Source organism: Rhinatrema bivittatum, chromosome 7 (genome assembly GCF_901001135.1).
Source record: "Rhinatrema bivittatum chromosome 7, aRhiBiv1.1, whole genome shotgun sequence".
Taxonomy (NCBI): domain Eukaryota; kingdom Metazoa; phylum Chordata; class Amphibia; order Gymnophiona; family Rhinatrematidae; genus Rhinatrema; species Rhinatrema bivittatum.
Genome location: NC_042621.1, coordinates 13,317,410 through 13,338,385, shown reverse-complemented (window position 1 = coordinate 13,338,385; position 20,976 = coordinate 13,317,410). Strand labels below are relative to the sequence as shown.

The window sequence follows — 20,976 nt, the reverse complement described above, 5'->3', positions numbered from 1 at the left end:
TCTCAGCCCAAAAAAAAAAATAAAAAAAAAAAATATATATATATAGAAGCAGAGAAAGCTGGAGTCAATTAAAACAGAGCTGGTAATGAGCAGGCTTTCATGTGCTGCTTTGCAGCCAGTACACTGCACTTGATCTAGACAAATTTCTGTAGGCAATTATTTTAGTTTTGTAATAATACCATCACAATGTAAATATTCCTAATGATATATGATGTGGCATACAAATTATTTTGAGCCTTCTTTTAAAAAGCAGTCCCACTGGAACAGAATACATCTTTTTTTTTTTTTTTTTAAGAACAGACCACTTATATCTAATAGGTATTTTAATGCATTTCCTCCGCAAACATTGTCTCAAAGTTTTATAATATTAACATTACTGTGATGCTTGTATACATCCTTTCTTTGCAGTCCTAGATCTAGAGCCTGCAACTTTAAGAGCAGAGAAGCACTGCCTGCAGCAGTTTTCCAATGAAGTAATCATAAGCGTCTAGCACACACAGGCTATACTGATGCATATCGTCCCTGTGATTTTTATACGGGAAAAGTGCATTGCTACTATGCTGCAGTTTATTAGCAAATGAACTTTTGCTCTGCCTAACCTGACAGCTCCTGGAGTACTCTCTCCTTTCCAACTGCAAAATCTGTCAAGTTCCAGAGGCTCAAATAGGTTCTGCATTTATACATTTCAGGTGTGTTTTATTAATCCATGTTAATGCAATTTATCACAATTCCAATGGCATATAGAATATGATGGCAGATAAGGACTGTGAGGCCCCTTTAGTCAAAATATTGCCTATGATAATAGGTAGTTATTGCCAACAAATAATCTTCCTACCATGTGGTGTTGGGGTGAAAAGGATAAACTGTAAATGTGAAAGTGTAAATGGTTCCAAAAATTAGCATTAAACTGTAAAGTTCAGCTTGGATTAGAGCAGTGAAAACTGCAGATTATTGTCAATAGAACACTGTAGTTGGGGTGTAAAACTCTATAATAGGAGTTTTCTTGTCTGCAGTGGTGTTTGAGATTCCTGTTGACCTTTGTATCACCAGCTATTCCTGTTTCATCTTTCAAGGCACAAGAAAAGCTTACTTATATCACTGGTTGTTTAACCATGCAGTTCCTCATACAGACGGCAGATTGAGCAAGATATAAAAGAGCCATGGGCTGGTTATGTTTACCAGGTGTAGGGGAGAAGATGAAATGGAACTTAATGTGCACAGAGTGACAAAGCAACTAGGAGTGACATGAGAATTTATTAGCTCGCCCTGTGCTACCTGTCTCCTGTGTTTCTGGGCCCTTAGCTTTCCACATGTATTATTTTCAGAAAAGGATTTATCCATAGCTATATAATGGTTATTCCTTTGCTCGCAGTTCAGTATAAACTGCTAAGGTTATAAATAGATTTTCAAAGAAAAATATTTACTGTAAATAATTTAGCATGTTATTACTGTAGGTATTAGTGATGTTGCTAGATGGGTGGGTCTGGTAGTAGTCCATTACACTATTTGAAAGAGAAATGGGAGCAGCTCATCTCACAGGATGCCAGTGAAGAGCAGGTGAGTTTCCAAAACGATAGTCTTGATGTTTAGGGGAGAAGTGAATGTGCTGCAGACTACTCATCCACCTTGACCTACTTGCTGCTTTCAACACTACCTACTCCTTGATACTCTGCCCTCACTTTGTCCTGTCTTGGTTCTCTTCTTACCTCTCCCATCACACTGGGGCGGATTTTCAGAGCCCTGCTCGCGTAAATCCCCCCAAAACCGGGCGGATTTACGCGAGCAGGGCCCTGCGCGCCGGGAAGCCTATTTTACATAGGCCTCCCGGCGCGCGCAGAGCCCCGGGACTCGCGTAAGTCCCGGGGTTCTCGGAGGGGGGGCGTGTCGGGGGCGTGTCGGGGGCGGGCCCGGTCGTCGCGGCGTTTCGGGGGCGTGTCGGCAGCGTTTTGGGGGCGGGTACGGGGGCGTGGCTACGGCCCGGGGGCGTGGCCACGCCCTCCGTACCCGCCCCCAGGTCGCGGTCCGGCGCGCAGGAGGCCCGCTGGCGCGCGGGGATTTACGCCTCCCTCTGGGAGCGGCCTTGGAGGGAACGGGGTAGGCTGCGCGGCTCGGCGCGCGCCGGCTATACAAAATTCATAGCCTTGCGCGCGCCGATCCAGGATTTTAGTGGATACGCGCGGCTCCGCGCGTATCTACTAAAATCCAGCGTACTTTTGTTTGCGCCTGGAGCGCAAACAAAAGTAGGCTGTTCGCGCTCGTCTGAAAATCTACCCCACTTTTAGGGCCGGATTTTAAAAGCCCTGCGCGCGTAAATCCGGCCGGATTTACACGCGCAGTGCACGCGCGCCGGCGCACCTATTTTGCATAGGCCGCTGGCGCGCGCAAGTCCCGGGGCTTCGTAAAAGTGGCGGGAGGGGACGTGTCTGGGGGTCAGGGGGCGGTTTGGGGTGGGACCGGGGGCGTGGTGCTGGCCCGGGGGCATGGTCGAGGCCTCCGGACCAGCTCCCGGGTTGGGTGATGGCGCGCCAACAGCCCGCTGGCGCGCACAGATTTACACCTGCTTTCAGCAGGCGTAAATCTGCCAACAAAGGTAGGGGGGGTTTAGATAGGGCCGGGGGGGGGGGGGTGGGTTAGGTAGGGGAAGGGAGGGGAAGGTGAGGGGAGGCGGAAGGAAAGTTCCCTCTGAGGCCGCTCCGATTTCGGAGCGGCCTCGGAGGGAACAGGCAGCGCGCGCCGGGCTCGGCGCGCGCAGGTTGCACAAATGTGCACCCCCTTCCATAACAATATAGACCCAGATGAGGGTAAGTCTTCTGACTGCAGAGAAGAGTAGACGAACTGTATTACATATTCAAGAACTCATGGGCCTCTTCCGGGATCCCACACTTCTCTATGGCTTCCATGCCGTCTAAATGCTGGGAACACCTGTGAGGTGTCCCAGCCCCACCCCTGAGGACCAATCCAGATCCTCAGGGGTGGGGCCACACACAAGCCAGCTCTAATGTTGAGTTGGCTATATCTAAGCCATTCTGTGGCTCTGTGAATAAAGCCCAGGCCCTGAACTGGGCAGAACTCGCTTCAAAAGTAGCAAACATGCCTTTTTCCCCTGACAGAATTCCTCCCTCCCAGTGCAGCCCCTCCTGGCACCACCAACGTCTTTGGTGGTGCTAGGATCTAGGTCCCTATTGAGGCTGTGGGTGAAGCAGCTTGTAGCAAGATTTCTGGCACTGCATGTGAGTGAAGTAGCCTGAAGCAAGGTCTCTGGAGCATTGGGTGAAGCATCCTCTTTAGGCACTGGGTACAAAGGCTTATCATACTCCAGTCTTGTTCAAAAACAAGGGAGATTAAAATTGTAGCTCTTTCTTCTTCTTCCAAGCTATTAAATCACCCTACCTACATTGAGCCTAAAGTAGTGATGTATGTAGCGCTACAGTCAAGTGCCTTGGACAAGAATGAATCTGTTTTATTTGTTTTGTAATTTTTTTTCTAGTGAATTTAATGTCTCTAATAAACAGGATCACAATGGCAGCCTGAGGGTAGCAGCAATATCGACATACAATAGACTTTTTTTTTTTTTTTTTAAATATGCCATTGTTAAGAGATGAGAGGATAATTCAATTTTCATGCTCATTTAATGTGACCTTTTTCTTGAGACTAAAAATAAGGGTGCCACTTAGTGCCAGCTGTAATGATGGGTTGTACTGAACTGAGGCCACCAACTCATTCAACAACATTTTTCAACTAGTACCAACCAAAGTCAGACTGGAATTAGTAATTTAGAGCAGTGTTTTGCAACCCGGTCCTTGAGAACCACCTGGCAATCTGATTTGGAGGATATCCACAATGAATATGCAAGAGATGTATTTCATTGATGTACTATGTTATTATTTTGATTATTGTACTATTGTGTTTATGGAAACCACTTTGAGTCAAACTTCTGTTGAAGGAAGGCTATATATATATATATATATATAAGAATAATACAATATAACATGCAAATTTGTAAATTTATTATGGTTACCCTGAAAAACTAAACTAGCTGAGTAATCCTCTAGGATCTGGTTGATAAAAACTGATCCAGAGATTAAGGGCATGCCAACAATGCAACCAGATGACTCCTGGTTATCAAGAAAATAAAAGGCTAGCAATTATTGCTACTCTGGGGCAGGGATTCCCATATCTGGTTCTCGAGTGCTGCAAACCAGTCTGATTTTCAGGGTCTCCACAATAAATATGCATGAGATCTATTTGCATGCCTTACTTCCTATTTCCTTAGCAGGCTTATGGTCAGGAGGTATCTGAGCAATCTTTATAATAGACATCTACTCAGCCCTTTGTGCTATAAGGTTCTCAAATGGCAGTATTATCTTTTAGGTTGATTTAGTGTCTGCTGGACATCCAACATTAATCTTGTTATGGAACCCTGTCCGTGGAGCTAACCCCCATGAGCAGGTTGCACTCACCTTCCCCCATGCTGTTTCTCCCTGACGCAGCCGGAGCCGCGGTCTGTGCTTCTCCCTGCGGCCCGGAAAGCTGGCTCTGTCCTGCCTTGTCGCAGCAAGGTGCCGCCGAAGTTGGGCCCTTTTGTGTGGCTGGAGCCGCGGACTTAAGTTCTCCTTGCGGCCCAGAGGCCGCTCTGGTACGTCATCTTCACCGCGGCCAGAGCCGCGGACTTTACTGCTTCTCTTTATGGCACAGGAGCTGCCACCGACGTCACCGTCCCCCGGGGCTGCAGGCTGCAAGCCCGGGCTGGATTGGCAGCTGGAGCCGCCCCAGGGTCCCCTGCAGCGGGGGCCTGCTTCTCAGGCCTGCCCTGCTTCGTCGCGATGTTAACGCTGTCCATGGTCCTGCACAGCCAGCTTCCTGTTCCTCCTAGGCGCACGGCCATGCCTCTCTACTGTATTTAAAGGGCCAGACACAGGAAGTGTGCTGGCCCCACCTAAGGACTGATTTCCTGCTCCAGCCCTATAAAGGGCTGCAACGTCACTTCAGTCTTCGCCTTGCATCAGAGTTACTTCACTCTGGAGGCTCCTGCTTGCCAGTGCTCCATCAGGTCTTCTTCGTGGAGCTCCTCTTCGTTTCGTCTTCTCTTCATGTCACGTCAAGTCTTCGTGCCTGAGGTCCTCGTCCAGGTGTCCTGATGTTCGTCTCCTGGTGTTTCATCCCTGGTGTCCTGCCCTTCTTGGTGTTCGTTTCAGCGCTCCTGAGCCTTCTGGTCCTGTCGGCCGTTGCTCTCTCGGATGACGTCTTTCCCGAGCGTGGAGTTGCCTACAGGTGGAATTCGTTCCTGTGCTCCTGAGCCATCATGTCCTGCCAGCCTTTGTGGAGCTTCGGATGACATCTGGCTTCGTCGTCAGAGTCCCACCTCGACTGGATCCTTCCCTGTGCTCGTCCCGTTCTCAGCGTGGTCCGTGACCAGCCTCCTCGGGCTGTGTACGGCGCACAGTGGGACAGGGTGGTCCATGAAGAGTCCCGCGGGTGGACTGTGTAGGGGGCCCTGAGAGACAGTGCCAATGTTCACCCTCCCAGCTCTCATCTCATCTGGACTTCGTCAAGTTCCTCGTCTCATCGTGGATGCCGTTGCATCAGTCTTGGTATCATGTCAACGTCTTGTTCCTGATGTCGTCGCATCGACCCTGGTCCGGGATGCCGTCGCATCGACCATTGGTCCGTGATTTCTTCACATCAGCCTTGGTATCATGTCTTTAACTACCTTGGTGTCATGTCTTGTGCCAGCCCTTGTCTCTGATGCCATCCGCATCAGCCTTGGTGTCATGTCTTCATCTGTGATGCCGTTTCATCGACCTTGGCGTTATGTCTTCATGTCAAGGCCCATTCCCTCGTCCTCAGGCCAGGCCTGCTGCTCCATGCCGATCCAAGCGGCAGATCCAAAAGGGCTCGGAATCGTCGGAGGACCATTCACATTCCAACATCATCATGTTGTTGGCCTTGGGAGCTTGCAGGCCTGGCAGAGGGTAAGACCGTCAGCCATGCTGGAACATGCCGTCAACCCTCGGTTCGGTCCTGGATCCGTCTGGGGTCGGGCTGAGGCCCAAGGGCACAAAAAACACCCCCGCTTCTCAACACCTTAATTGATTATTTTTTGTTAGTCTGTTTATGTTTTTATTTAATGTAGTTTGTGTTTTTTATTATGTCTGTGACTCCTTCTGTAATCTGTCAAGAACTGTTATATGTGATTTATATGGATAATACATTTTAATAAATATTAAAATACTCTGTAAATTTATCTTATATATTTATTTATTTGTTGGCATTTGTAGGTCCATATTCAGCCTCTGTATAGCTCGGCTAGTTAGCTGGATAAACTTATCAGCTAAATTAGCCCAAATATTCAGCGGTGCAGCTGCTCCATAGAATATATCCAGCTACCTTAAAATTATCTGGATAAATTTATTCAGCTAACTTTAGGACAGCCCTATGGGTCAACCAGACTTAGGACCTTATTTTCCAAGGCTATCGCAGGCTTGCGCTAACAAGCCTGTGATAGCAAGCGAAGGTAGCGCACGCCTGTGCTACCTACATCGGGGCGGAGTCGGCCCCGGAAGAGGAGGAGTCAGGGTGTCACCGGGGCTGACTCTGCGACGATGGCTTGGACAGCGAAAAGGTAAGGGCCTTTTTGCTGCCGGCATCGCGCCCAATAACTCCACCATAGAAGGTGTAGCTTTTTGGCGCGAAATAGGCAGCGATCGCACCGCGGAGGTGCGATCGCTGCCGGCTTGCACAGGACCGCCTCCCCCGTTTCAGCCCCCCGCCCCTCATTATCGCATTTTTCTAAAGTACCGCATGCCTGCGATACTTTAGAAAATGAGGCCCTTAGATGGATAAGTTATCTAGCTAACTCTAAATATCCATCTAAGTTGGCTCCTCCCCTGCCCACCACTTAGCTAGCTAACTATTTAGCCTGATAATTAATTATCCAGCTAGGTGATGGCCATTCAGCGGGGCCAGATATTCAGTCATTGCTACTTAGCCGGATAAGTCCTAATTTATCCAGCTAAGTAGCACTGAATATCATCCTCTTGATATTCCACCTTTTACCAAGAATAATCTCAAGGTGGATTATAATAATTTAGGTCATGCATCTACTTTTGCAGCTCTCAAGCACTGAGTTTGGGGACCTTGGCTCTGGGATGTCAAACTCAGCAACATAATTATTAAAAAGTAACAAAAACGATCAAGTATAGTCAGTGCCTCCCAAACTTGTTCTCATGACCCCCAACCAATTGGATTTTCAAGGAATATGCAAGAGATACTGTATGTTTGTATATTTACCTGAACTACCTCAATTGTATGCAAATATATCCCATGCACCTTCATTGCAGATCCTGAAAACACAACTGGTTGGGGGTCGAGAGGATAGGTTTGGGAACCACTGGTTTACAGCTTAAAAGTGGATTTATCAGGAATCTGTGGAATGACAGAGATACAAAAGCATGACTCCACATGATCCAAAGAACAAATAAATCTTGCTACAGACATGGGAGCATTTATTGAGCAAAATACTCTCAAGGTAGGGCGTACTGTTATAAGGATTTTCAAATGTACAGCAGGGATTCCCATATCTGTCCCGATAACCCCACACCCAGTCGAGTTTTCAGGATATCTCTAATGAATATGCATGTGATACATTTGCATGTACTGGGCCTCCAATGTATGCAAATGTATTTCAGGCACATTGAGGATATCCTGAAAAGTTAACCAGCTGTGGGGTCACCAGGACAGGTTTAGGAAGCTGCATTTTCCCTATAAATGTTACTTTTACCTCATTTTGAAGGTTTTTTTTTTCAGCCACATTTCAATCACAAGGCCTAGGAATGAAAATGCAAGCATTAAATATTTCATGATCACAGCTTTCTGCTTTCCAGTTTGGCGGTACAGCAACAGCTAAACCCAGAACTCCGGAACTTTCTGAAAAACATTCTGAAAAACCGTGCCACATAGATTCTGTTTGAAAATGTACGGCTTAGCTTTACCTATGCATGTTGTAGGATTTATGAAGATGGTAAGTGTCTTCTGTTTTTCACATGTTGGAAACAGTCAAAAGTCTAAAGCGTGCTCTGACCTCAATGAACCGCCGAGAAGCCACCAGGACAGAATTGCTAATGACTTCTTTCTTGCTAAACTTCCTCAGGTAGCGATTGCCACACTCACTTCACAGCCGGGGACTGTCCCTCTTACTGCAAGGTTGTTACACTTCCTCTCATGCAAATAATGTCAATTAAACCTGAAGTCAGATATCCGAGCATCACAGAACGGAGGCAAATCATAAAAGATGAGTCGTTACCCCCCTCCCCTCCCACAGTGGGAAACAGACTCATTTTTTTTTCGCTGTTGTTAATTCTCACATCCATTTTTTTCATTTAAAAAATGTAAAATTAATAAAAAAAAATAGCATGCTACCTGAAAGGTAACTGTTTAAAAGCATCTTTATTTAAAAAAAACATGATTAGGGAATTGACAAAAATGGTGATGAGAGTGTTCCTCACTCCGTGGTGGCCTTTGTTTTTAGTCCTTACAAGCAAAGGAAAAAAAAAAGAGTCGGAAATACATAAGCCCAATTTCTTTTTAAAATAATTTTGGGAAGAGTCAGGAAGGGCAGGGGAGTTTAGAACACTCACATACCCCTGCCTGCTCCCAGATGTGCTTATTTTTCAGCAGGGCACCTGACATCTTATGCAGGACACAAACTTTCCCCTCCCCCACCCCAAAAAAATCTACCTCTTATGCCTCAGGCCCGAGTGATATTCCTACTTGAAGACTGTATGTAACGGTCAGAAATGTCTTTAAACAAGGCAAGGGCAAGGCAGGTACCTGACTGGAGTTCTACTGTCACCGCAGTAAGGTTCTGCCTGACCAGTCCTGTCATCACAGGGGGAAACTCCCTGATCCCCAGTGCCCCGGGGTGCTGCTTAGCCCACAATGCTACATTCCGCGCTGAAGGAGACTCAAAGTGGGGCAAAGAGCTGGAAAAACTGGAGACTACTGCCCAGGTGAGCTGTGCACCACATGGCTCTTTTACTTAAATCATACAATCCCTGCATGCTCTCTGGCTGGCGATAGGATCCAGCCCGATTTGCTCTCAGCTAGTTGGGGAAGGTAAGTGCCACGGGGGAGGGCACCGATAGCAAGCCTCGTCCGGGATGCCGTTTTCCCAGCAACAGTCCTGCCTGCTTGAGGGTAGGGAGGAGGCTGCTGGGCCAGCAGGTGACTCCTAGATGTGCCGAGAGGAAGGAGGACATTGGACCAGAAGGCCTTTGTAAGTGACTCCAAGGGGTTTCAGGAGGAGGACCATTGGGTTATGGTGCCTTTGTTGAGGACGTTGGGGCTGGAAGAAGGTGGGAGGGGATCCAGTGTGCCGTTAAAGGTGACTTGTGTGAAGGGAGGGGGAGCATCAGGGTATGCTGACCTCCATGTTTGTGACAGGGTTGAGGGTTGGTTTGCAAGTGGGATTTTTAAACTTTCTGGGCTTGCTAAAAATTTTACACCTGGTCCCAGGCAAGTAAGAAATTGTCAGGCTTTGCTATGTCCACAGAAAATAGCAGGTATGGAGGTCCTGGTAAAAAAAACCTAATTTACGTGTATTGCTCCCTCATTTACAGGCAGGATGGCAGGGTAAAGCCACTTTGTATACCACACTTTATTTAGCCTGCACAAGAGGCACATCAAACTGTATTTCATAGGTCCCATATGCCAAATTACAAGCAAATAAAAGGTCTTACACAGAAAAAATAAGCAAAAAAAAAAAAAAAAAACAACCCCAAACTAAAAAGTTCCACCCTCCACTCCATAACCCTACATTTTTCAGGGAAAAAGATAACCATAAAATGCATATCATTTATTAATTCTTTTGCAAAGATTTTGTAAGATAAATGTGATTTTCCATTCATAAGCAGGGCTGAATTAGCCATTACATGTGGGTGACATCATCTGGAAGCACCAAAAGGATCTCTCTCTCATGGCTAGTACAGCTTTTGCTTTACTGAGCATGTGCAGGATGTGCCACTCAAGCACTGTCTCGTGAACCCCTTCAGTCTTTTTTCATCCGAGCACCAGCACAGATATATACCTTTCTCTCTCTGTTTATTCTGTAAAAACTTTACTAACTTTTGATTTTAAAGTTGCCTCAGCAGCCCCCAAAGAGCACTTTTCAATGCAACCCTTAAAAAAAAAAAAAAATTCAAGTTAGATATGTCCTGAGGCCCGAATGTCCAAGAAAAAAATTGTCTTTAGTGATGTAAGTAGCCTATATCTAGAAAGATTTAGGAACAAATCTCTCGGGCTGCTATTTTATATGGTGCCCTCTAGCACCCCCAATGAAAATTTTTTTCTTCAGAAACAAAAACCACGGTCAGTGGATTCAAAGACTGTGTTTGTGGAAGGAAAATATCCATCACCCATAGACATGACTTCTGCTTCCATTTTCTACTACTACTATTACTTAACATTTCTATAGTGCTACACAACATATGCAGTGCTATCTGGGTCCTAAGCATGAGTAGGCCAAGTTACAATTGGGAATGGATGGATGTCTCCACATACCTAGAGGCTGAGGGCCTGGAAATGGATGAACTGTGCAAATCTCAGAGAAAATGTAGTCTGTCCTCCTCCTGAAGGATTGACAGAGATCCCCTGTGAACCCTCTCCAGACCTCTGGAACACTCATCTCCACTAAAAAACTTTTCCTACGCTAGGATTCTGGACAAGTTGGGGAAAGTGCTCAAAGTTAATGTGCATAAGGACAAACATCCTCATGCATGCTTCTTGGGTCACCTCCAAATCTAGAAACACCAGCAGAGCCAACTGCCTTCCCAGTCATAGAAACATAGAAACATATGAAACATAGAAATGACGGCAGAAGAAGACCAAACGGCCCATCCAGTCTGCCCAGCAAGCTACGCACTTTATCCATTTTTTCCCCTTTTTTTCTCTCCCACCTGTTACTATTGGCTTCCAGTACCCTCCAGCCCTAATTCCCCTCCACCCCACCACCAATTTAGAGAGCAGTGCCGTATCTGCATCCAAGTGAACGTCCAGCTCAATTAGGGGTAGCAACCGCTGTAACTAGGGACAGGCTACTAGGGACTGGCCACACCCTTAGTGTGGCCAGTCCCTAGTATCCTGCAAGAATTACAAAAATGAATGTAGGAAACTCCTATATTCTGCAGCCCAATGGCAAAGAAACTCAATCTTAAATACAGAGTTCAAAAATTGCCAGGGTTTGGACTAGTGAAATTGACCCATCAATCTGTGGTTGTGGAATTGACTCTTAAAACAGCAAAGAAAACCAGGATATATATGATAAGGGGAATGGAACAGCTTCCCTCTGAGGAAAGACTAAAGAGGTTAGGCCTTTTCAGCTTGGAGAAGAATCGGCTGAGGGGGGATATGATAGAGGTGTTTAAAATCATGAGTCTAGAACGGGTAGATGTGAATCAGTTATTTATGCTTATGGAAAATAGAAAGACTAGGGGGCACTCCATGAAGTTAGCATGTGGCACATTTAAAACTAATCGGAGAAAGTTCTTTTTCACTCAACGCACAATTAAACTCTGGAATTTGTTGCCAGAGGATGTGGTTAGTGCAGTTAGTATAGCTGTGTTTAAAAAAGGATTGGATAAGTTCTTGGAGAAGTCCATTACCTGCTATTAATTAAGTTGACTTAGAAATTAGCCACTGCTATTACTAGCAATGGTAACATGGGACAGACTTAGTTTTTGAGTACTTGCCAGGTTCTTATGGCCTGGATTGGCCACTGTTGGAAACAGGATGCTGGGCTTGATGGACCCTTGATCTCATCCAGTATGGCATGTTCTTATGTTCTTAACTCTGCCAAAAAGATGTTTCAAAGCTCCATGATTAATGCATGCATTTCAACTCAGCAATTCTATATGGTACAATATTACATGAATGTATACATAAACTGAAACCCTTTCTTCCAGCCAGTGAAGACAGAGTTGCATACTAGGGATGTGCATTCGTTTTGAATGAATGCGCAATCCGCAACATATATGTCTATATTCATTGCATTCGTGGGGTTCTGAAACGTATGGCGAACCCCCACGAATGCAACGTATCATTAACAAATAAAATCCCCACCCTCCTGAACTCCCCAAGACCTGCCAAAAGTTCCTGGTGGTCCAGCGGGGGTCCTGGAGCGATCTGCTACATGCGGGCCGTCGGCTGCCGGTATTCAAAATGGTGCCGATAGCCTTTGCCCATACTATGTCACAGGGGCTACCGGTGCCATTGGTCAGCCCCTGTCACATGGTAGGACAAGATGGCCGGCGCCATCTTGTGCTCCTACCATGTGACAGGGCCGACCAATGGCACCGGTAGCCCCTGTGACATAGTATGGGCAAAGGCTATCGGCACCATTTTGAATACCGGCAGCCGACGGCCCGCATGTAGCAGATCGCTCCAGGACCTGGGAAACGAATATCATATATAACTAATGGACGAATCGGGATCCCCCAAAAATGGATGCAACGGATTTGGGTACCGACAAATACGAATACCGAATCGGACGAATCCGTCCGTGCTGCATATCCCTATTGCATACCCTCAGCCCCTTCTAGATACTGAAGAGTAGACAGAACATCTTATTTGTTCTGTCTACAAAGTATTTGATACCAACAGAAGCTCCTCATCAAACTCCATCGGAGCTCTCCGCATGGCCTGGTTGAGAGCCACTAACCTATGCAAGGATGTCCACAAAACGTTAGAGGAAATGACCTGCTTGGATGATGACTCTTTCAGAGAAAATCTCAGAGAAAAATTAGCTCAAATTAAGGAACAATACATGGCAGTGCAGTCCCTCGCCACAGTCTTCTGCAAGGTGTATCTTTTATGCTTTTAAAAGACAAGTTCAGTGGCTGCTAGATAGCCGGATAATTGTAAGCCCTCTGGGGACAGGGAAATACCTATAGTACCTGAATGTAATCTGCTTTGCTGAAAAAAAAAAGTGCAAAAAGCGGAATATAAAAATCTAAATAAAATAAATAAATGAAATACAATCTGGATCTGTCTCACTTGACGCAACTCCACCTGGAACAGCAGGTGATAGAACTGATTCCCCTGCATCACCATGGCCAGGGGTTCTACTCCCCTATTTCCTCATCCCCCCAAAATCTGGGGGACTGAGACCTAACCTGGATTTAAGAAGCCTGAACAAACATATTCTCTGGGAGAAATTCAAAATGAATTCCCCAAAACGTCATCCAGAAGGGGGAATGGATGTGTGCTCTGTATCTAAAAGATGCTTATGCTCATATTCCCATCCATCCCTCCTTCCCAGTAGCATTGCCTATACTTTACAGTGGATTCTTCTTGCTGTCAGTACAAAGTGCTCCCCTTAGGCCTATTAGCAGCACTGCTGGTCTTCATCAAATGCCTTGCTGGAGTAGCAGTATATCTATGGCATTAGGACATCCAAGTCTTCCTTTGCCTAGGCAACTGGCTTGTGACAGCGAAGTCCCAAGAAGGTGTATTAATCTCCCTGCAGAAATCATGACTCCTGCACACACTAGGCTTCCTGGTGAATTTCAAGAAATGGACTGGTGTGTGGATAGGTTTTCTGCAGGAGAGAGCTTTCCTTCCATCAGATTGAGCACATCCTCTCAGATCACTTGTCTACAGAATACCGAACACAAATCAGAACTCAGCCAAGGAGGTGCTGGTTGTTCTGGCCACATGGCAGCAGCAATTTCTCTAGTGTCAGAATCCCGCCGTCACATAGATTTCTTGCAGTGGGACCTTTGTTCCCAATGGGACTAGCCAACTCGGTCCTTATATTCAGTACTATTTTGAAAACATCTGCAAAGCTGCAACATGGCCATCAGTAGATACCTTTGTATCCCATTACTTCTGGAGAAATCTTTCGAAGAGTGACAGTAAATTTGGAGAAGCAATTTTGTGTAACCTGTTCACCCAGTAGTCCACTCTCCATGGTGGGGTCCATATTGCTTATTCAGTAAATGCTCCACTATAAGCCCCAGCTTGCAACTCCACATATGTAATGGCTAATTCAGCCCTAATTATAGGACAGAAGAAGCAAACTGGCTTACTTTAAACTTTGTTTTCCCTAGATATTAGGCCAAATTAGCCATACTAAATACCCACCCATCTTCCTGAAGAGTCAACTACCTAGCAAGAATTAGCTCTGAAATCAATTGAGGGGGCTCATAAGTCAATGCCCAACTGGGAATTCCTGCACATGCTCAGTAGAGCAAAAGCTTTACTAGCTATGAAAGAGCGGTGTGTTCGGTGCCGCCAGATGACGTCACCCACATACAATGGATAATTCATCCTGCTATCTATGGAAAACACCATTTACGGTAAGCAAACTTATTTTCTTAAATAATGACAATCACATTTTATTTTAAATCAATTTATTGATTGGACATCCTGAATATGTTCTATCTGACCTTTGAGGATATCCATCTCTAGTTAATTTGAACGTACATATAGTAAAACACCTATCCCCACTTCCCTACAAGTTTGGAAAATATTATACTTAGGTTCTAATAAATGGTGAGATATTTGGGCAATATACAGAGAGAAGTTTCTTGAAGGCATATCAGTATGATGCATGCCACTGCCTTCGTTTACACCGTCTTCCTACCACAGTTGACAGTACTGTGCCGCAGCTAAAATGGAACATCGCTGGACTGATGTCCTTGTATGGCCTTGAAAAATAATCATTGAAGGGAAAATAAAATAGCATTTAGCAAAAAATGCCAAGCCATTTTTGCATCATATTTTATAGGATATGTGTTCAGGGGACTCCACAAAAAGAGGTCGCGTGTCCAGTGTAAGAGTGGGTTAGAAGATATTTCAGTTAGTGTCACTGGTTTAAAACCTGGCAAGTTTTGGGTTAGTTATGCTTTGGCTGCCACAGAAGAATTATTCATCTGCCCATACTCTATGGTGTGGTCTTTGCCATATTTTGGGAGAATCTATTTTCTTCATGGCAAAAGCATATTTCATGTGAGAAAAAAAACAGCATTAACAATGTTAGGGGTAGATTTTATAAATCTGCGCCCACGCAGACTTTTGTTCGCGCACGAGGCACAAACAAGAGTACGCAGGATTTTAATAGATATGCACGTAGCCACGCGTATCCATTAAAATCCGGGGTCAGCGCGCGCAAGGCTGCCCAAAATTGGCAGCCTGTGCGTGCCGAGCCGTGTAGCCGGCCTCCGTTCCCTCCGCCTCCCCCCACCTTCCCCTCCCTTCCTCTACCTAACCCACCCCCCCAGCCCTATCTAGATCCCCCTACCTCTTGTTGTACAAGTTACACCTGCCTGAAGCAGGCGTAAATTGCGCGCGCCAGGCCGAGAAGCCGTTTCGGAGGCCTCAGCCACGCCCCCGAAATGCCCCTGGGCTGGAACCGCACCCGCAGCCCCGCCCCCAAATGATGTGCCGCCGCGATACGCCGCCCCCCCGACACGCCCCCGCCCCCCCCCCCCCCCCCAGGAAAGCCCCAGGACTTATGCGCATCCCGGGGCTTGCACGTGCTGCCGAGCCTACTCAACTTAGGCTCGGCGCACGCAAGGGGTACTTCGGCCAGGTTTTCGGGGGGGGGTGTACGGCATATCTTATGCGCGTACCCCTTTGAAAATCTGGCCCTTAGTGTTTATCATTACTGTTTATTGTTTTTGATTTAAATTACTCGCGTGCCTTTTCACCCAGAAGGTGCTTAAGGTAAGAAACAGCATTAATAAATCACATAAACATTTCATCCACACAATCTAAATCCATAACAATCTCAGTTAAAAACAGCAAAAATATAGAAACATAGAAATGACGGCAGAAAAAGACCAAATGGCCCATCGTCTGCCCAGCAAGCTTTCACACTTATTTTTCTCATACTTATCTGTTACTCTTAGCCCTTATTGGTAACTTTTTGGTTCCAATTTCCTTCCCCCCTGCCACTGAGGCAGAGAGCAGTGCTGGAGCCGCATCGAAGTAAAGTATCTAACTTAATTGGTTAGGGGTAGTAACCGCCGCAATAAGCAAGCTACTCCCACTCTTATTTGTTTACCCAGCCTGTGCAATTCAGTCATAAGAACATAAGAAATTGCCATGCTGGGTCAGACCAAGGGTCCATCAAGTCCAGCATCCTGTTTCCAACAGAGGCCAAACCAGGCCACAAGGACCTGGCAATTACCCAGACACTAAGAAGATCCCATACTACTGATGTAGTTAATAGCAGTGGCTATTCCCTAAGTAAACTTGATTAATAGCAGTTAATGGACTTCTCCTCCAGGAACTTATCCAAACCTTTTTTGAACCCAGCTACACTTACTTCACTAACCACATCCTCTGGCAACAAATTCCAGAGCTTTATTGTGCATTGAGTGAATAAGAATTTTCTACGATTAGTCTTAAATGTGCTACTTCCTAACTTCATGGAATGCCTCCTAGTCCTTCTATTATTCGAAAGTGTAAAGTCCTTGTTGGTTGTTGTCTGAATATAATCCTCTTTTCTTCATCCCCCCTGCCCTTGAAGCAGTGAGGTGCGCTGGATATGTATTCCAAGTGAAGTATCAGACTTAATTGATTTGGGGTAGTAACCGCCGCAATAAGCAAGCTACTCCCACACTTATTTGTTTTACTAGCCTGTGCAATTCAGTCCTTGTTGTGCTTGCCATCCACAGACAAGTTACAAGCAGCTCACTCACCCCCAACCCTGGGTTGTCTGTGGTCTTGTGCTGCCAAGGCTCACTTCTCGGCATGGCCTGGAGAATCCGCCAATGTCGCCAAACCTTGCTGCCACTCCCATGCGATGCTGAGTTGCTCTGCCGCGCTGTGTCTCATCATGGCTGAGTGTCGCCGATGCCTTCTTCTTCTAGCTTTGCAATCCAATGTCCTCTAGGCGCACGTGCCTCTGCTCATCATTAAAGGTCCCAGAGTGGGAAAAGCCACAGCACCACCCAATGACATCATACTCCAGCCAGCCCTATAAAGGGGCTCTTCTGTCATTTCCTGGTTGCATTTGCATTGGTCTTCATTGTCTTCATGTTCCTCGTTGAACGTCCATCCTGTTTCTTGTTCCTAGTCTCTCATTGGCTCCTGCATCCAAGTCTTCTGAGTCTTTGGAGCCCTGCAGATGAGCACATGTACCGTGACCAGCCCACAGTATGGGTCGCGTTGCTGCCCAAGTCCTGGGGCCAAGACTCCAACTTCTTTCTCTAGTCAAGTTCCTGAGTTTCCTCATGTGTCAGTGCCTGGTCTGTGAACAAGTCATGGCAGCTGTGCAGGGTGCGTTGATGCACAATCTCCTTCCAGATTCTTCCAGGTGTGCCATTGCCATGGTCTATGACCAGCCCACAGAGGGCTGTGTAGGGTGCGTCATTAGCACAAGGTCTGTTTCCGTCTTCACTGGTTCAATTCCTCGGAGACCATCCTTGTTCTGATAATCCAGTTGCCTAGTTCTGGTCTTGTGGACCTTGTCCAGCCAGCAGATTTCCATGATCCTCCTCCAAGCCCATGTAACTCATTCCAAGTGACAATCCTTGTTCCAAGTTATCTCCTCGTTCCAAGTTAAGTTCCAAGTCCTCAGTGCCTTCTTCACATCCTTGTTTCCAGAGTTATCTTCTGTCCTCGAACTCCGTCTGACCTGATGCACATGCCATTCCCAAGCAGCAGGGATGAAAATGCTTTCAAGTGACCAGAGGGCTACCCCAGAGACCAGCATTGTGTTGCTGGGTCATGCTCCTGAGCATTCAGGTTCAGCAGATTCCAAGTGTTCCAAGCCTCCGAGTGTTCCAAGTTTCTGAGCATTCCTAATCTTCGAGCGTTCCAAGTCTCCCAGAGCTTCCAAACTCCATCCAGTCTGCCCAGATATGCTCACCTCCCATGTCATGTACCTTGGACCCTCACCCTGGGGTTCTGCTGTGGTTCAAGAGCTCATGTTCTCCTTGGTGATCAGATCCCAACCCTGACTGCAACAGGTTGTGAAGGCCTCATGACTCTCAACAGATAGCAAGGTCTCCCCTCGCAATATAACCAAATAATCAAACACAAAAATTCCAATTGAATACACGTAAATTCTAACTCATATAGATACAAAAACCATGACACTTAAGATCAGATAATTTAAATATAATTAACTATGGCATAACTTGAAGTTGAAACATATAAAAATGTATTTATAAACATACACCTGAGTAAATCAGATATGTAATTAAGTACTCCCAAGGGCATCTCGAAGACCAACAGGTCCATGAGGAGACACATAAAATTAGCTAAAAGCAGTAGAAAACAGCCACTTCAATCATTCTGCAGAAAGATAGGTAATCCTCTATATCACATGAGAAGCCATGATAATCCTGGGGCATCTTGAATCTCCCTGCAGTCACAGCACTTCAGAATAATGGAGGCCTGTGGCCCTTTTTTTTTTTTTCTCTCCAGAGCCTGGATATTGCATGACTGCATATGTAGAAACGATAGCATTGTTATTGCCCAATTATGATGAGCTAATCCAATAGAAGAAACATGCACAAGGTCACCCAGAGAGTTAGTAACTCAGTGATGACTGGAATCCAGCAATGTTGGTGTCCAACTCTGGGGTTTAGCTAGCAGAGAAATTTAGCAGGAGACGTTATTAGAAACAGACGCTTGGTTCCCTGTTAATTATTCCACGTCACTGCCATGTGTTCCCTGCTTCACATATTTGCTCCTTTCAGTTCTTCCCTTTGGAAGTTTTACATCATGGAAATTCCTCAACTTCTTATCTGGCCACTAATGTAATGAAAGAGAATGATTTGCATAGATGCTCCTTAGAAATCAATTTCTTCCGGATTTGGTGGCTGTTTTAGGCTGCCTGCTAGCTGTGCCTAAAAGGAATATTGATAGAGATTAAGTAACTTCATTTTAAAAGGGCAAATATGCCTGACTATCTATGCCCGTACAGTTTCTCATCACATGGCCACTTTTTCCTCTTTGTTGCAAACATTTATTAATTTGCAACAGTAATCTGCCATTTGTCCTTAGGTCCTTCAGAATCAAGGTTGAAAGCAAACTAGAATCTCACTGTAAGGTGATGCTTACTTTTGGATCGCGGCATAGCTGAACAATTTCCAGCCTTATCCACCCCCCCCCCCCCCCCAAAAAAAAAAAAGCCTGCTGCAAAAAGTACAATAAAATAAAGAAAGTGAACAAATACTGCGTGTAATAGTTTTACACTACACTATGTGTGTCAGTCGCACATCTGTAAGGTGCTTATAAGACAGCTGTTTCTCAGGTGGAAGAAAGCATCGCTCGGTGCATTTTTCAGCACATTTTGGTGATTAGCACAGTAAGAAAACTGCACTGTTTAGCTTCCCAAACAACCTTTTAAGAGAGTCATGGAAGAGGTGCACGATTTATTGGAAAATGTATCCTTCACCAGACATTAAAGGCATATTTCTTGATCAGCTTTCCAGCGCTCTGGAATCCAAGCTAGGATTAGGTGTAAGGTGTAAGGTGAGCATGGCTAGCTGCCCAGAGAGCTTTGCTTTTAAGTTGATCCTATTTTTAGCAGCTACAAAACGTCAGCAGCTCAGCTACTTGAGTACATGTTTAAAAGCTCAGGTCGACTAAGGGCTAAGGTGTGCTGCAGGTCCCAAACAGCGTGGCTTCCTTTCTGACGCACAATGCACTCTTTAGGCACCGGCAGGTGTGACTGCACCAGCCCAGAGGGGGCCCAGTGCAGGCCCAGCAATGGGAGGAGGGAGCCAGGTTCAAGATGCACATTGGGGTTCCCACCTTCTCACTCCACCAGCTCTCTCCCAAAGCGGGGAGAAGCACTGGGACTGTTCATGGGCCCAGCTGGTAGGAAAGCATGGCTGGAGGTGGCAGGGAGCACACGGCCTGTGAAAAGAGCCCCACATTTCATTACTGCGCCAGGCTCTGCTCCAGCCCAAAAATGGCCCTGTCTGTCCACAACTCTTCTGGGACCTAAAGAAATCCTGTGCCGATTAAGCTACACACACCTGGCTATGTTTAATTTGAATACTTCTGTGTTTCATTGTGTAATAAAAGTTTAGGGAACCACTCATTGCACTTTTATGTTCCAATTCCTGACACAGAAAACAAACCTGCAGGTGAATTTGGTATTTATGAGCAACTTGTAGCATTCACATAAAATTCTGTCCAGGATAAAGTGCTGTGTTTGGAATCCTTTGATTCTGCAGTCCCTTTGTGAAATCAGATGAATGCACCCTCACAACAGGGCAACAGGGACACAATACCAAGTAGCCATGGAGAAAACAAATCTTTGTAGGCTGTGATGCCTTTTAAAGGACCAACAAAAATAAAAAAGCAGATCTTTCTAATCACGAGCATGCAAGACTTCAGAGTCTGAAGAAGAGACCTGGGAAACCTCTAGGGTCAGTGTACTTCTACGTTGTATTTTATTGGTTCTTTATCACAACTCCCATTTATGAACAGTGAGTTGTGGCAATATTGTTTTAAGATGAAAATAAGCCCAGCAAGTTGAGTGGATTTATGGAGGCCAATCTTATTATTTTTTGTTATTCTGGTGATTTTGTTAATACAACAAGGAGAAGAATGTGAGAATTATACTTGAAAAGAAGTGTATCAATCCATAGCAATGGTGCTGTTCATATCATGAAAATCCTTTCTCCATAAATGTTGAATTTAATATAAATCCATCAAGTATCCAAATGAATGAACATACAACCAATAATTCACACTTTACAAATTATCACTATGCTCAATCAAAGTCCTTATTTCAAATGTTGTGATCCCCCTGACATGGCCATGTTTCACCTGCTGGCTTCTTCGAGAGGGACTGAACTGTGAAATCCAAAAAGTAAAGAGTAGGACCTGCACAGTAAAATGATCTAATACAAAGAACTGCAAAAAACGAATGAAACTAGATAACATTAAAACACCTTATAAAACTGAAGTTTTACCTAGAGAGACTAATATAGCTAGCAAGCTTCATAGTGA

General features: G+C 45.6%; 1 protein-coding gene across 4 annotated transcripts in view; it reads right to left on the bottom strand.

Moving 5' to 3' along the window:
* MAF (MAF bZIP transcription factor) overlaps window positions 1–20,976 on the bottom strand; it is a 438,038-nt gene that overhangs the window by 54,513 nt on the left and 362,549 nt on the right. The window contains exon 3 of one of the 4 annotated variants that reach the window (XR_003857665.1): window positions 7,291–7,425. The exons of the other annotated variants lie outside the window; for them this stretch is intronic. The gene's annotated coding sequence lies outside the window, so the exon portion shown is untranslated. The remainder of the gene's footprint in view (window positions 1–7,290; window positions 7,426–20,976) is intronic. 4 annotated transcript variants of the gene reach the window in all.